Source organism: Pelodiscus sinensis, chromosome 5 (assembly GCF_049634645.1).
Source record: "Pelodiscus sinensis isolate JC-2024 chromosome 5, ASM4963464v1, whole genome shotgun sequence".
In the NCBI taxonomy this organism is placed as follows: Eukaryota; Metazoa; Chordata; order Testudines; family Trionychidae; genus Pelodiscus; species Pelodiscus sinensis.
In genome coordinates this window covers 100,357,340-100,374,093 of record NC_134715.1, presented here as the reverse complement: position 1 = coordinate 100,374,093, position 16,754 = coordinate 100,357,340, and the positions used below count along the sequence as shown (strand labels likewise).

General features: G+C 41.0%; 1 long non-coding RNA gene across 2 annotated transcripts in view; it reads right to left on the bottom strand.

The window, feature by feature from the left end:
* The window catches only part of LOC106733005 (uncharacterized), a 433,810-nt gene that overhangs the window by 214,161 nt on the left and 202,895 nt on the right, over positions 1-16,754 (bottom strand). The window contains exon 1 of one of the 2 annotated variants that reach the window (XR_001369252.3): positions 14,155-14,238. The exons of the other annotated variant lie outside the window; for it this stretch is intronic. This is a non-coding gene — a long non-coding RNA (uncharacterized LOC106733005). Of the gene's footprint in view, positions 1-14,154; positions 14,239-16,754 lie in introns of those variants that run through there. 2 annotated transcript variants of the gene reach the window in all.

The following is a 16,754-nucleotide window of genomic DNA, read 5'->3' as shown; positions in this document are numbered from 1 at the left end:
TGTAATTATTCCCTTTACCCTGTTCAAGATTATAGCTGAGCAGTAGTTGAAAAAGTGATGCCAAATTTCAAAGAGTCAAAGAAAAGTTCCTTGGATTAAAGTATTGACTGCTTGTGAAGCTAGTTTCTTACCATAAACAGGTTCTTGGATGTAATTCTTTTTAAAGAATTTGTTCTATGTCTTGTTCTATGGTTTTATAGTAGATAGCCAGGTGTCCCTTTAAAAGGTATTGAAAAATCATAAAAAAGATACATCTGACCTATTCCAGAGACGTGCCTTATAAAACTTCCAAATGGTGTCATAAGGTTTTATCACCTATAGCGTATGTCAGCAGTCAACTGAACTACAATACTCCCATCATCAGGACTTTTAATATATTTGTATAACAACCTGTCCCAGTGTAAGCTTTTTAGATGAAGAGCTGGGATTAAGATATATCACTTTTCTGCCTGTGACTCACCAGGTTACTTGTTAAGCATGGGCTTATGTACTATAAGAGCTTTTTCTCCATAAGAGTTATTGATTTGGAAAATGTTGGAGAGGGGGGAGAAAAACACAGAAAGGGACAGAGGGGGAGAGAATCTTCATAAAGTTATTTTCATGGCATTCCTCCTGAGTCTTCTTTTGCAATGAGCCACAAGCTCTGCAAATTTCCTGGAATTCATCCTGATGGTTTTGAGATCCAGAAGAGTTATGGGGCTGTCCAAGCAAAGGTCTCATGTAGAGCTGTCCAAAATTACAGGAAAGCTAAATATTTCTCTAAACCCACAATAGTGATTAAATTAAACCTTTGGTAAAATGCAGAGGGGGTGGTCCCTGATTTCTTCCTCTAGCTCTGGGGACACAGAGGCAAAGCAAGGAGATGCCCCTCAGCTCCACAGAACCTGACAATTTTCACAGAAGATGATTTCCCTTTTTCAGCTAGCTCTAGTCTAATATATCTGTTCTGGTTCTGGGATTCATACCATCCTATCTTGCTCTCTGACAACCCTTCTCCAGTGGAGCCATGTTTCTGGGGATTATTCTTCCCCCCATTGCAGAAGGACTTTCTCCTGCTCTATCATGCCTCCCTTAAAAAATGCAACCCTAGAATGTAATATCTATCTAATTTCTGTAGAGCTGATGATCATGGTATCATTTCCCCCCCGCCACACATTATGAGCTCATCTGTTCCCTGATGTGGATTCCAAAGAGTTTCCAGAAAGGGGATGCCTATCCCTTTCAGCTGAAGAACAGGGAGACATTTTTCTGTGCATGGACCTGTATGGCACCATCTGGCCATATTAGATTACCTATGGGTTACGTAATCTGTTCCTAGTTGTTCTATTGCACTACTTACAGTATAAACACCATATGCTGTAAATCATGTACTTCAGATACATTCAAACCTAAAATACTTCATTTCAGCAATGGTTTTTCCTCAGAGTTTTAAATGTCACAATTGCTAGTTGGAGATACCTAAGTAATATCAAAATTCATTAAAAATATAACGTAGAGAAAATTAGATTCTTGAAATATTAATAACCTTCATATTCATACTCTTGCATGACATTAGCAGATGCAACAGACTGTTTAGATTACTTAAAATGTATGTCTGTTAGGTCTCTGATGGGGAGATGGAGAGACAGCATTTTCCTGCATCCTTGATTAAAAAGGAATTTGTTCAGCTTATATAGAAGCCTTTCAAATAATTTTTGGAGGATTTTTAGCTAATTGAAATAGGTCTAAAAGTATCTACAAAAAAACGGAAGTATTAAAACTTCTTTACTGAAATGCAGATAAGTGAGGAAGACCAAATTAAATTATAGTTTGATTTAATCATTTATTTGAATGAATTCAATCACATTTTTGGCATTTGAAATTAATGCTTTTTGAGCAATTGTGAAGATATCTTTATTGGAACCAATAATTTAATTGAGAAAATGACTTGACTTAGTGGAACTAAAATCAATGAAATATGTATCTCAGAGTAACTGCTCCTAGTTGAGATTACTGTACAAAATAGGAAATGGGAAAGAAAGATAATCTTGTAATTAAAGCACAAGATTTGGGGTTATAGAGACTTGATAGTCTCTGCCTTTCTTGATCTATCATAAGTATCCTGCGGGTCCTTGGGTGAGTCACATTAAAGGCCTAACATACAAAGAGGTATGAATATTCACAACTCTTTCTGATATTAAAGGGAGATTCCCATGCTCAGCCTCTCTAAAAATCAGGCTCAGGTTATAATTACTATACCTCAGATTCCTGATTAACTGAAATATTTTAAAAGTACTTCTGGTTTCTCTTTTACTGACACATACACAATGCTCCCACTCCACACACATTAGCTAGAAAACCTGTATCCCCTGCTGATCCAAAGATAGGATTCCAATCCAATATCTTTCTTCCTATCTCTCTAATGAATCCACACACAAACATAATTCATCTTCATGCTTCCTCTATCCCCACCACACATACATCCAACTCCTCACTCCTTCCAGTGTGCCTAATTGACTGCCTACCCCTCAACATAGCACACCCCCAAATGTTTATCATTAATTTTTTCCCCTGTACCTAAGAGTCAATGATAGATGTGCCCTCAATGAATTTATCTATTTTTTTTTATAGAACCCATTGGCCTTTGGCCTTCACACTATGCCCAGATAATGAGTTCCCCAGGTTGACTGTATAGTGCATGAAGAAGTGCTTCCTTATGTTGTTTGAAACCGGCCTGTTAATTTCATTGGATGACCCTGATTCTTCGTTTTGTAAAGAGGTAAATAATACTCTCTCATTCACTTTTTACATATCATTCATGATATTATACACTTCCATTATAAACTCCCATATTTCACAGAATCATAGGGCTGGAAGAGACAGCCCTCTGCCCATTTGCTTTTTTGCTAAACTGAACATTACCATTCTTTTTATTCTCTCCTCATTTGAAAGTTATTCCATCCTCCTAATAAGATGTGTTTTCTTTATCTGTACTTTTTCAAATTCTAATTTTTTTTTTTCTGAGATGGGGTAATCAGAACTGCACGCAACATTCAAGATGTAGGTGTACCATAGCTTCACAGAGTGGCATTGCAATATTTTAATTCTTACAACTCCCTTTCCTTATGGCTCCTAGCATTCTGTTAGCTTTTAGAGTGCTGCTGCATATTGAGAATTCCCTCAACTTGGCTCCACACTCACCAGTGAATGTTCAATAGCCAAATATCTTCTTATCACATCAGATCTCCTGTTCATATCTGCTAAACCCCATTCAGGGGTTCCTTCCAATGTAGGAAGCATTTCCCCAAAACCTGGAGGTGCGCACATGACTCCAGGTTCTTGGAAAGTGAAACCTGCTCCTGTCCTGAGGCTCCACCATCTAACCCAGCTATTGTGATTTTAGTGAGATTATTGTGATTTTAGGAGAAGCTTCACTGAAGTTCACCCAGCTCTACAACTCTGCATTTCTGCAGTTTTTCACAGTTTCAGCCAAGAACACACTCTGCATTGCACCTGTCATCTTCTGCGGAAAAGTCCTCACTTTCAGTCAGCTTGCCCTGCAAAGTTCTCTCATCAGCATTGAATCTTCAGAGTAAGAAGCCAATACAATTAATCCTTGAGCAGAATCTTTGCTACAACGGACTCATTCTTGTTCCATTTCCATCAGCCAATCAATTTTGAGTTTGTACGTAGTTAATTCCCAAAGTGTCACTGGAGGCATTTTGAATAGAAAACTTATTCAATTGAGGCTCTCTCTGTAGTTGTACTGACCTTTGTTCACCAATGGATGAGAGCAGAGAGCTCTCATCCATTGGTGAACAAAGGTCAATACAACTACAACAGTCTTTAACTGTTCATTGTTTCAGGCTACAGGTCTTACAGTAATTCATAATATTAATTTATTCTCATTAATACTCAAATAATGGGAATGACCACATCTTCCCTCCATCCCAGGTACATGAAATCAGGACGTCAGAGCTTATTCCTTCAGGCAACACTGTCACCACCACTATTCATGCTTCCCCCCCCCTACTTCTACATTGGAGGTCACTATAAATGAGCAAACCTTCATATCCATTTAGAGGCTGCAGCCAGCATACAGTGTGGCACTCCTATTGATAGACAATCTAGACTAAGCACATTAGATCTCTCATGTGAATGTCCTGACCACTGGCCAATAACATCATTCTCACTCCGTCTTTAAGCAATGACTATTTCCATATTTCATACAAGTGGAACAGCTTCAGCTGGAGTGACTGTGAGAGACTCCCCTCCAGCATCCCACCAGTGCTTATGGTTCTGAGCTGGGTTCAACCCTCTGCTCTGAATCAGGTAGCTCCTGTATCTCCCATATTGCATGAATATTCTAAGCACAGGGCTACTCATTGTAATGATGAGGCATAGGTATTATCATTTTTGTGCATGTTTAGGCATGCTCAGATTCTGCTCTAAAGGTGAGATAGGTAGGGAATCCCACACAGTGCTCTTTGGAAGTTAGGCTTTCCTTATGCCCAAAGGCAGACACTTCATGTAGAGGAAACTTAGGAACTTTAGGTACCTACGGATTTAGGCATGAACTGAAGTATGGGGGAAGAGGGATGCGGAGGGGAGGGGGGGGTGTGAATGTCAATGGTGCCAAAATGTTGGATTTAGGTATCTACAATAGCTGTTAGACTATTGGCTATTTAGGGCTAGATTCACAAGGGGGAAATAGACATCTATTAGCCTTTGGGTAAATTTGTGACATCTAAAATACTAAGTGACCTGGAACCTTCCAACTCAAGCAAATACCTTTCTCCCTGTATCAAGTGAGACATTGAAAATCAGTAGGAGAGCTCAATCAGAGGTGGATCTGCTTCAATGGAAAATGAAAGGTACTGAACAACATTCTTCATGAGTCATCTCCTTTGAGATACACTCCCACATACCCCATCTGAATAACCCAGATTTGCTGACCGTCCAGGTACATTTCTCATCTGCCCAGCTTTTGTTGTTTGAAAATATTGGCTTTCAAAACTGAATAAATGAATGTATTCCAGGCAAATATTGTTCATGAATAAAAAACCTGGCAAATATAACACAGTCCCACAGACCAGTAATGCAATGAAAAATACCTTGGATTAATTGGTGGCTTAGGGGGATGGAGGGAATGGAGGGGATGGAGGGAAAGGAAGAACTCTCCTAATCTCTGTGGGTCCGCTACCCAAGCCTTGGGTCATTGAACACTGAATGCCTGAATACACTGTTTAAGAGCAGGTGGGCAGGGAAAGCTGGGAAATAGGTGAAGACAGGAGTCTGTACTCGTACCATGCCTATCAGCACAGTTGAGATACTGCAGGGGGTGTCTACATTTTCTTCGGTATATATCAGCAGCAGATTGCTACTCAGTGGAGAGGACTATTAGAAACAGAGGGCAATGGTGTCTCAGAGGTGTTTCTGATGTGGCAGCCTGCTTTCTAGGGCTACTCCTGGTGTGGTAGCTGTAGCTTTCCCTGCACTTTCTGTTAATGTCTATACTTAAAGGCACAATCTTGTCCAATTCTTCCTGCCATTTTTCTGCTTCATTTGCAAATTCACTGCCTGACCTTTACTGGCTGAGTATCCCTTTGTATGGTGAAAAAAAAATCCATGTGACAGAATGGCAGCTGTCTTATTCAAATAGAATAGCTCTGTAATGCCATGTGCTATGCAAAATCTACAGTAGGTCACGCTGTAAGTCCTGACACAATAGAGTCCTGGAGCACAACAACTCAGGAAATTAATAAATGTCTGCACCATTTGAAAACGTTTAATATCAAACCCATTTATAAAACCTGTTGGCATTGTTACATTCATTTGTATGAGGTTTATCAGTGCAATACAGATTCTCTTAAAATTGTTTATTACTAAATGGCTAATGTGCTCAGATGTTAATTACTGTTTCTGCTGGAGCTTTTTAACCACAAAAATGGTCATAAACGACTGACAGAATTTGAGTCATAATTCTTGCTTATTTTATCAAGGTAACTGCAGTGAACCAAGACATGATTCATCAGTGAAATAGGCTAGGAACTGAAATCAGACTGAAAGTCTTAAATGTAACAGCTGCCTTCAAAAGAGTACTAACTTCAAATGAGATCCAAACATCTAATGTGAATGGAAGGGACACTGAAAAAGGTGATGTCAAAGCCTACTTAATGTCAGCCATAAAGGCTATTGTTCAACATGACATTTACGTGTTAATCCCAAGTACACCCCCGTTCTCCTCTATATACACATTTTGAAATATTATGTAGGGACAGATTTATTCAGTCAATTTATAAGGAATGAGAATTGCTGGGGCACCTAGAAAATTGGATGTAGAATTTGACTTAGGACTTCAGGATTTTGCTCTGACTTCTATCTCAATAAATAGCTCCTATCCAAGCTTCAGTTTTTGTGACATTTGATATGTGTAGCGAACATACCATGTAATTTGCAGCCTCTTTACACCATTGTGTAATGTGCCATGAAAAATCTATGTAGAATGAATGATTTAGTGTGTGTTCCAACATGATAAAACAACAAATCACTCATGTCTTTTCTCACTGAAACAAAATAACTATTCCTGTTGCCTAAATTTCTCCAAGTCCTTCAAGTTTTTGGTTCAAGGAAGATATTTTTGTTTGTATGATATAACTATCTGCTTGTAAGTATGAGCAATCTAAATGAAAGGAGAACAGAGAGAAAATCTTAGTAGATTTTTCTACTTTCTCTGAAGGAACAAAATTAACTATTTATAAAAATTATCAGTTTAATATGGACAAGCTAACCTGCATACTAAATTAGGCAATATACTTACTAAAATTCTGTAAAAAGTTTAGAAAATCAACCTATAATCATTGATATTTCTCAGCAGTTTCAAATCAGTACAATTTTAGTAACCAGCTAGAGAAAGATTTCTTATATTCCTCCCTAAGCGGGGAATCTCTCCCCTAAATCAAATTGTTAGAAGGGTAAAAAGTATCCATATTCGGTCCCAAATCAAAGACAATTTTGTTGACTAATATCTCTCAACTCACCACACCTAAAAATGAGTGCTTTGTACCAAACTGAGGTCAGACTGGGCTCCAACCCTGCCTGCAATAGGCTAAGGTGTGCATTTCCAGTATGGTATCTTACAAGTATCTAATCTTAACACTGTGTTATTATTAAATATGGAAATGTTGTGTTAGCTTTAGAGATTTCTAGAATATGATCTAAGACTTTCATCATCATCCAAAGTGTGGGGAGTTTAATGGTATTAATGGCGAGAAAAATGAGAAAGGAGAAAAAAAAGAAAATGAAGCTCTTACATATTGCTTTTCATTAGTAGATCTCAAAGCACTTTACATACACACAAATTCCAGATACATCATCTGGCTTCTGAGACCTGTGACTCTTCCCCCTCTCCCCTCCCAATGAATAGGTATCCCAATATCACCAGAATATCAGCAAGCAAATATTGAACTGCTATGGGCTCTGTGCATGGCTAAAAGACAAGGTGAAGAGAGATCTTCACCCCAATCCACAAGGTGCTTAATGAAGTTACTCTGTGGCAGCTCTGCATGAGAAAACTGTTGCAGTCATATTCAATACCAAAATCATAACAGTTGCTTCAATTAGCTCCTCTGCAAATGCTGACAAGATGAGTGAAGAAAGCAGAAGGGCAAATATCATTGGGGTATGATCAGGTTCAAGAGCTATCTGCCAAGGTGCAGAGAGACCTAATAGACTTATCTTCTCTTAAATCTCCAGTGGCAGACTGCAACTGGAGATGTTGATGCAATTATCTGAGAATTATAGGAGGACCTGAAGGAACAGAGAGAGGCTAACCTGCAGAATTTGTTCTCTAGCTCCTTTCAGAAGTGCTCAGTCTGCTGGATGATTTTAAATATGATTTAGGAAAAAGCACATGGGTTCCTAGCTTCTAAGCTGGTCTCACAAGTCAAAATGCATTGATTATCAATTTTCTCAGAGTTACTATAAATAGTGTAGTTAGTTTATGGAAAGAACAATTCCCCCCCCCCCCCCCCCCCAAATATTTTGTTAGGCCACAAAATAAGATAATTATTTTGCAACATTTTTCTAAATATGTGGGGGTGATCAGAGATTAGCCTTTGGAAAAACTAGAGAACTCACCATGCAGGAGGGCATGCATATTTTGTGACTTTTTAAGTGGATTTTGATGCCAAGGTTGGTGACGAAATGCATCCATTTCAAAAGCCACTAGAAACAGGAAGTATTTTAAACAGCCTATGGTGAATTGAGTATCTGTTCTGCTTTATACTAAATGTACTTGCTAATTGTTATGCGTGCCCTACTTGCTCATATTCAATTATCCAGTGACTGTGTCTAACTTCTTTACTTTTTTGGGTTATCTCATCTAGACCAACCTTATATTTTTATTAACTTTTGGAACATGAACATCAATTCTCATCAAATGGTTAAATGTGACATTCCCCCATAGCAGAATTGAGGGAACATCATCCTAAATTGATCTCATGGGAATGAACTGATAGTGGAAAGGATTTTTTTAAATTGTGAATTAGTACTATTAAGTGCTTTTGCTCCTGTATTTGTGTATGGGAGTTAATGAAACATTTCCTCTAATCCTTAATTGGATAGATAAACTTGAACCATTTGTTTGTGATAGATACATTCTTTGTTAGCTTCACATTGACGGACACCGCAGGACAGAGGGCAGTACTGTTCCCTGTTGCTCTGTAGGCTCTCATTCCTCTTTTCAAAATTGGTGCCAAAGAGAAACCATGTTGTCTTGCTACATCCCCCAATTGAAGGCCCTTAAACCCTGGCAGATTGACATTTGAAGTGCTGGAAGTGTAATGGATGCTACTCCTACTTGCAAGATGTCATAGAAAAGTTTGTGGAACTCCTTCCTAGTGGATGTTGTGAAGTCCAAGACTATAACAGCGTTCAAAATAGAGTTAGAGATATTCATGGAGGATGATGGAGGTCCATCAGTAGGTATTAGCTAGGATGGGCAGGGATGGTGTCTTTAGCCTCTGTCAGAAGCTCGGAATGGGTGGCAGAGAATGGATTACTTGATGATTGCCTGTTATGTTCATTCCTTCCCGGGCACCTGGCACTGGCCACTATCAGCTGGACTAGATGGATCTGTGGCTATTCTCATATTATGTTCTTATGCTTGTTTATTGTGATTTTATTATAATGATGAGTAGGGGGACCAGCAGTGTTCCCTCTAAACTGTGTGGCAGAACAGCTTCACAGGTCATTAATCAGCCCTGCTCCATCAGAGGCTTAGAGGGAACCCAGGCAACCAAGCATTGCTCTGCTGCTCCCATTAACCAGGAATAACTGCCTCATCCTCAGCCCCACCCCAGAGTCTGCATACCCAGCCAGAATCCTCATATTGTCCCTTTCCCCAACCCTGCCCAACCCAGAGCTCCCTCTCATCCTCTGACTCCCTAAGAGTATGTCTACACTACAAAGTTAATTCGAACTAACTAACGTTAGTTCGAATTAACTTTGATAGGCGCTACACTAGCGCTCCGCTAGTTTGAACTTAATTTGAACTAGCGGAGCGCTTAGTTCGAACTAGGTAAACCTCATTCCACGAGGACTAAGCCTAGTTTGAACTTACTAGTTCGAATTAAGGGGTGTGTAGCCCCTTAATTTGAACTAGTGGGAGGCTAGCCCTCCCCAGGTTTCCCTGGTGGCCACTCTGGCCAACACCAGGGAAACTCTATTGCCCCCCTCCTGGCCCCAGACCCCTTAAAGGGGCACGGGCTGGCTACGGTGCCCGTGCCAGGTGCAAGCCTGCCAGCATCCAGCCAGCAGACCCTGCACCTGGCACGGCTCGAGCCAGCCACCCGATGCCCCCCAGTCCTCCGCCTCTTCCCGGGACCAGGCTGGCGGCTCCCGGGAGCTTGCCCGGGACCACAAGAGGTGGGCACCCGCCTGGTCTAGAACGGACATCATGGACCTCGTCCACGACCTCCGCACTAGGCACAGGAAAGTGGCCGTCTAGGGCAGGAGAGCTGCCAGCCTGGCCACCCAGGAGCAGGTGAGCATGAAAATCAAGGTGGTCCACCCAGACCCCCAACCCTGAGCTCTGAGCTTACAATGGCCATCCTGGGTCAGACCAAAGGTCCATCGAGCCCAGTAGCCTGTCTGCTGACAGCAGCCAACCCTAGGGACCCTGGAGGGGATGGACCGAAGCCAGTGACCAAGCCATTTTTCTCGTGCCATCCCTCTCCAGCCTTCCACAAACTTTGGGCAGGGACACAACTCCTACCCCCTGGCTAATACCACTCCATGGATCCAACCTCCATCACTTTATCTCACTTCTCTTTAAACTCTCTTCTAGTTGTAGCCTTCACAGCCTCCTGCAGCAAGGAGTTCCGCAGGTTGACTCTTTGCTTTGTGAAGAACAACTTTCTCTTACTAGTTTGAAGCCTGCTACCCATTCCTTTCCTTTGGTGTCCTCTAGTCCTTCTATTATGGGAACTAATGAAGAACTTTTCTGTATGCACCCTCTCCACCCCACTCATACTTTTATAGACCTCTATCCTATCCCCCCTCAGTCTCCTCTTTTCTTAACTGAAAAGTCCCAGTCTCTTTAGCCTCTCTTCATATGGGACCTCTTCCAAACATCTGATCATTTTAGTTGCCCTCCCCTCTCCCACCCTCTCTCTTCCCCTCTCCCACCTCCTTTTCCCAGTCTCCCCGAGTTTTGTTCAATAAAGAGATATTCTATTTTTGACCACACGTTTTCTTTATTTTGTACATCAAGAAGGGGGGCTAGGGAAGGGTAAGTGGAAGGAGGTGAGGGAGGAATGGGGTACACGCCCCCGATGGGGAAGACTGGGCTGGCTCTGTGGGTTTCTGGGGGTGGAAGCTCTCCTGCAGCCCCACAATTGCCTTCTCTCCCCAGATGGCAGCCTGCGGCAAGTGCAGCCGGTCTGATGGCCGCGTGCTGTTATGTGCCCAGTGTGAACACTCAGGGCACTCCACGCCAGGACTGCTTTGCAAGCGGGGCACCCCTGAGAACTGTCAGTCCGGGGTGGGGGTCGGGTCCCTTTAAGCACAGCCCTCGGCTAGCCTGAGGCAGCAGCTCCACGCTCTAAGTCCTCATCTGATGCTATGCCGGCACTGCTTCCCGCCATCCTTAACCCCGGTTCAGGGTCCACTTAATGTGGACATGCTAGTTCGAATTAGCAAAACGCTAATTCAAACTAGTTTTTTAGTCTGGATCCGTTAGTTTGAATTAGCTTAGTTCGAATTAACTAATTCGAACTAAGTTAGTTTGAATTAGCGCTGTAATGTAGACATACCCTAAGTCCCAGCCCACAGCATTCTTCTGTACCCCAAACACTTCATTACTGACCCCACCTCAGAGCCCACACACTTGAACGGAGCCCTCAATCCCTTCTGAACCCCAGCTCTCTGAGCCAACTTGTAGAATATGAGTGAGGGAGTTGGCAAATATCATTGAGGAGTTTTGGCCATTATCTTTGAAAAGTTGTGGAGATCAGGAGAAATCCCAGATGACTGGAAAAAGGCAAATGTAGTGCCCATCTTCAAAAAAGGGAAGAAGGATGATCCAGGGAAGCTAGATATGAGTCAACAGTGTGCCCTTGTAGCCAAGAAGGCTAATGGCATATTAGGATGCATTAAGAGGAGCATTGCCAGCAGATCCAGAGATGTCATTCTTCCCCTTTATTCGGCTTTGGTGAGGCCACATCTGGAGTATTGTGTCCAGTTCTGGGCCCCCCACTACAAAAAGGATGCGGAAGCATTGGAGAGGGTCCAGCGGAGAGCAACCAAAATGATTAGGGGGCTGGAGCATATGACCTACGAGGAGAGGCTGAGGGACTTGGGTCTGTTTAGTCTGCAGAAGCAAAGAGTGAGGGGGGTTTTGATAGCAGCCTTCAACTTCCTGAAGGGAGGTTCCAAAGAGGATGGAGAAAGGCTGTTCTCAGTAGTGACGAATGGCAGAACAAGGAGCAAATGTCTCAAGTTGTGGTGGGAGCGGTCCAGGTTGGATATTAGGAAAAACTATTATACTAGGAGGGTAGTAAAGCACTAGAATGGTTTATGTAGGGAAGTAGTGGAGTCTCCATCCCTAGAGGTGTTTGAGTCTCAGCTTGACAAAGCGCTGGCTGTGTTTATTTAGTTGGGATTGGTCCTGCCTAGAGCAGGGGGCTGAACTTGTTGACCTTCTGAGGTCTCTTCCAGCTCTATGATTCTGTGAGTGAGGGGCAGGGCAAAGGTGTTCAGTTTTGTAGAATGGAAAGCAGGCCACCCCAGTGGTGAGTGGAAAGATACCACTCAGGATACAGTATGCCTGTGATCCCAGAACCAGTCATGCATGGCAATAAGTCTATGCATGGCACTATGTGTATATTTTGTATGGGTGTTTTTTTTAATGTTTTTGCTCTAAGCTGTCATTTTTTGTTCTTCCTTCTCCTATATCTCCTTGCCACCCGTACTTCTCCCCACTTCCTTCTTAATCAGCAAAACTGAGGACTAACGTTTGTTCAGACTAAGGGCTTTAGTCCGAACTAATGCATCCCGGCGCGCACTTCCTAGTTCGAATCAGCTGTGATTCGAACTAACATGCCGGCGAGATCATGTTAATGAAGCGCGGGATATTTAAATCTCCGCTTCATTAACTACTTCCGTCGTCTCCATTTGCATCCCTAGTCTGAACTAGGGATGCAGTGTAGACGTACCCATACAGATCAGGATCAACTCAGTGGCACCAGACCCTTCAAGAACAACAGATGAAAAAATTTTAGACATATTGCCTCCTCTGCTATGATAATCAATAATATCCACAACAAACTTTTCAAGATCTATGGGTCCTATATATGGTGTTTGGCATCTAGTGCACTAAAATCCCTAATAAATGTGTAAGTTAAGCAAGACAACCACTACACTTTTTCTGCAGAAAAATGAAAAAAAAAGATGATTTATCATGCATAGACAAAAACTTGTCACACAGTGATCCCTCCATATATAACCTCTCAGTTCTCATCCTCAAAGGAAACCTGCACAACACCTTCAAATAATGCACTGGGGAGCATAAATTCATAAATTTGTTAGACACTTAAAATCATGGATTTAACAAAGACACTGAATTTGTGGATCACCACAACAATGGTGATCTTCCTTCATCCTATGACTGCAGAAGTTTTAACTGCTTACTTCAGCTAAGCATTCTGTTCCATCCTGTATTTACTTGTGACACTTTCTCAGAATTGAAAAGCTCTGTGTTAGTGCCAATGTTTATATCTTTTGCCAACTGAAGTTAGTCCAATAAATGCTTTTATCTCACCAACCTTGATTCTCTAATATCCTTGAAGCAATGGGGTTACAATGTCAGAAACAAAAGCGGGCTAATTTTCTAGATTTGGCTTTGAAGGTTTTAAAAGTGAAAGAAGTAATACCACTTATCTACATTATCATAATTAATTTTAAAAAATTAACAATAAATGCTGTAAAATAAAGCCTAAATTTTGCAGCTGCAAATATTCTCAACACTACCATGTTTCCAATAATCTCACATAATATGACTGAGAAACGTTATTAGGGTAATTTGTACTCATCTGAACTGATCTACTATATAGTTTAGAGAGTGTGTCTGACTGTGAGTGTGTCTGTATGGTTGTCTGCTTGTTCAAAAACTCCTCCTAAATGGTAAGAGCGAGGACCACCAAATTTGATATGTAGCTTTCTCTTATCATAATGTAAAGCATGATCAGGGTTTGGTTGTGCCAGGAAAATGGGATGTGTTTAGAATGGGAATGCTTCTCATAAAACTATACAGAAAAGAGACAGATTCACCAGGCAGGTTTAAGAGCCTGGCTGGGGTTGTGTCCCCACCCCCTCTCCACATCTGAACTGCCCCTGCCCCAAATCTCCCACCCCCCAGGTGTCCTTTAGGGAGAGTGGAGGTGTGCGTGAAGCTCATGCCCTCCGATTTGTATGGGGACATTGTTGGCTGTTCTCCATCATGGAGTTAGGGGAAAGTACACATTTTGCTGCCTTTCTCACTCTATCTGGGGAGTGTAGGAGGCAGGCAAACTTGGACTTGGCCGCCCTCACCTCCCTCCCCGCAGCAGGGGACATATACCCCTCTCTCAGCTGTACCCATTAGAACTGCAATAGCCATGCAAAAGTACATCTCACCTGGCTCCAAGTTGCTGCCATGAGAGGGCTAGAGCAGTCTTCTCTCCCTAGGGCAACCTACATACTGAACTCATGTGTAGTCCACCTCAGATTAATGATTTAAATGAAGAAAAACAAAAGTTAATTGAGTTAAGGACCTAAGCAATGCTCAAGTTACCCAGTAACTTGTAAAGCAGGGTTTTAAGAACCTTGCTCTGAAGTATCCTGTGATGAACACAAGATTCTGGAGTGATGGATCATCATTAGCATAGAATTTCTTATTAATTTTGTATTCCTAAATCTCTGTGTTGCTGTAGCCATTGCTCCATTCAAGGAGGAGGATGCAGTGAGCAACAACAAATGAAATGATGATTGTATCTGTATTACAAAATTCCTAGGTGACACATTCTTGGAACATGTCTCCATTACTGTAAAACACATAATAAATAGATGGTCCCCTCCCTAAATAACTTACAATCTAAGTATAAGATGATTAATTAAGAGCTCCAGTTTATTGTTCAAATGTATAACTATCAAATATACTTCACATCAGAATGGAAGATAGTAGGCTTTTGAATGATGATACAGTATTCATGACATTTTATTCTTTTACAGTTTTTCCTTACTGTATTAGTTTTTAAACTTTTCATGTTTAAAGACATTGTTTATTAGCTTGGCACTTTACATTTTCAGTTATCTGAGCTAAGAAGCCTTTGAGCTCCCAAACATCTTCTAATTAGGGATAAAAATGATACTAGGCTGATTTTTCAGAATTTGAAATTTTAAAGATGAATATGCTTGGGACAGATTTTATTATAAGGTGAACCTGAAGCAAAATAATTAGGCTTAACCCATATTTCTCAGTAAGAGTTTTAATGAGCATCAAACTTTGTTGTACTACAGGCAGCCCATTCTCCAAGATGATTCATGGAAAGGCATTAAGAAATATACTGTAGTAATGAGATTCTGATTTAGAGAAAAAAAGTGCTCCTGATACCCCCCAATATAGTCACAGCATAAACAAAAAGTGTACTTTCTGATCAGTCAACCAATTATTTCATCACTATTTTTCTTATGCAATATTTGTAAAAACAGCACTACAGTACAGTAATAAGTTGGAATAAAGTTAGCCAATCTATAGGAAGTTAAAATGATGCCAACATCCACTGAATATAGGAAAATATCCTTGAACACTATATAGAGCCTGTCTGTATCAAAAAGAAAACAGGAAAACTTTTCAATTTTATTGAGTAACTGGAATTTCACTGGTTTTCTTGTACATCCACTTGAAAATTTTAAGGATAATTTCAGTGTTCCCTACCAAATTTCTATTTAAATAGGAAATAGGTTCATTATCAAATTGTGTTCTGATTTGAATATGTGCTAATTTATTTGCGCTAAATATAGGAGTTCAGTCATTATCAATGAAGTAGTCATTAAAATTGTAGATTTATGCTTGGAACTGAAATGCCCAATACCCAACACATGGCATGTCAAATACAAATATGGCAGCATTTTAATGTCATATAATCACCAAAATAGCAGAAACATCATGATGCAATTTACCTTGAAAGGTTATACTCCCGAGACAGGCATTTGAATACTGACACCCAAGGCTATAATTTTTAATTACAGGAAGTTGTAACTGTGCTATTCCCCAATGTCTTGTAGGCAGAAAAGATTGCTGCTTCTCCAGGGAATTGAATTACTCATGCAGAAAAATATTTAAAAGCTTTGTTTATTTTCTCGCTTGTTACTCCACTGTATGCACACATAGTTTTCAGTATTACTTGTAAACTACAATATCTAATATTGCTCTCTGCTCCTATAAGTTTCCCTAGTGAGTCTTCAAACCCACTACACTTTCTCCTCTGAAAGGGAAGATCTACAGTTAAGAGATTTACCAAGGAAATGGACAGATAGAATACACAGAGGACAAGGATCTATTGGATCTTTACCTGCATGCAGGAACCCAGGACTCTTACCAGTCCAAGCACTGATAACAGGGCAGTCATAAGTACACTTTGGTTTCCAACACTGTATTTTCAAACTTCTCCCTCAAGCTGGTCACAGTTCCTGTCTCTCGGATGACTCAGCAATGTTTAGATGTTACTGAAGGATGGTTGGTGTCATGTTCTTGTGTTTGGACATATCTATACAACAGCATTATTTCAGAATAACAGATGTTATTCTGGAATAACTTTGTGAGTGTGTACATGGCAAGCCCGTTATTTCAAAATAATTTTGAAATAACAGGCAGCTTATTCTGGAATCTGTAACTCTCATTTTATGAGGAATAATGCCTCTTCCAAAATAGCTATTTTGGAATAGTGCATATGTAGACCAAGGTTATTTCAAAATAATTGGCCTCCAGCCCTTCCATCAGGTGCCCTGTTGGCTGTTCAGTCCATACTTATAAAAACTCTGTAGCTCCCTTCCCCTGGAGCCCTTAAAGTTGCAGCCATAGGGGAAAGGGCTTGTGGCATTCAGCAGGCCCTGACAGCCTTGAGACGCTCAGCAGCTGGCACAGCCTCAGATTTGGGCAAAATGAGCCAGTCTGTTGCTCCCACTAATCCCACCTAACCCTCCACTGCTCCGGTACAGAAGAGATGCATACCTTC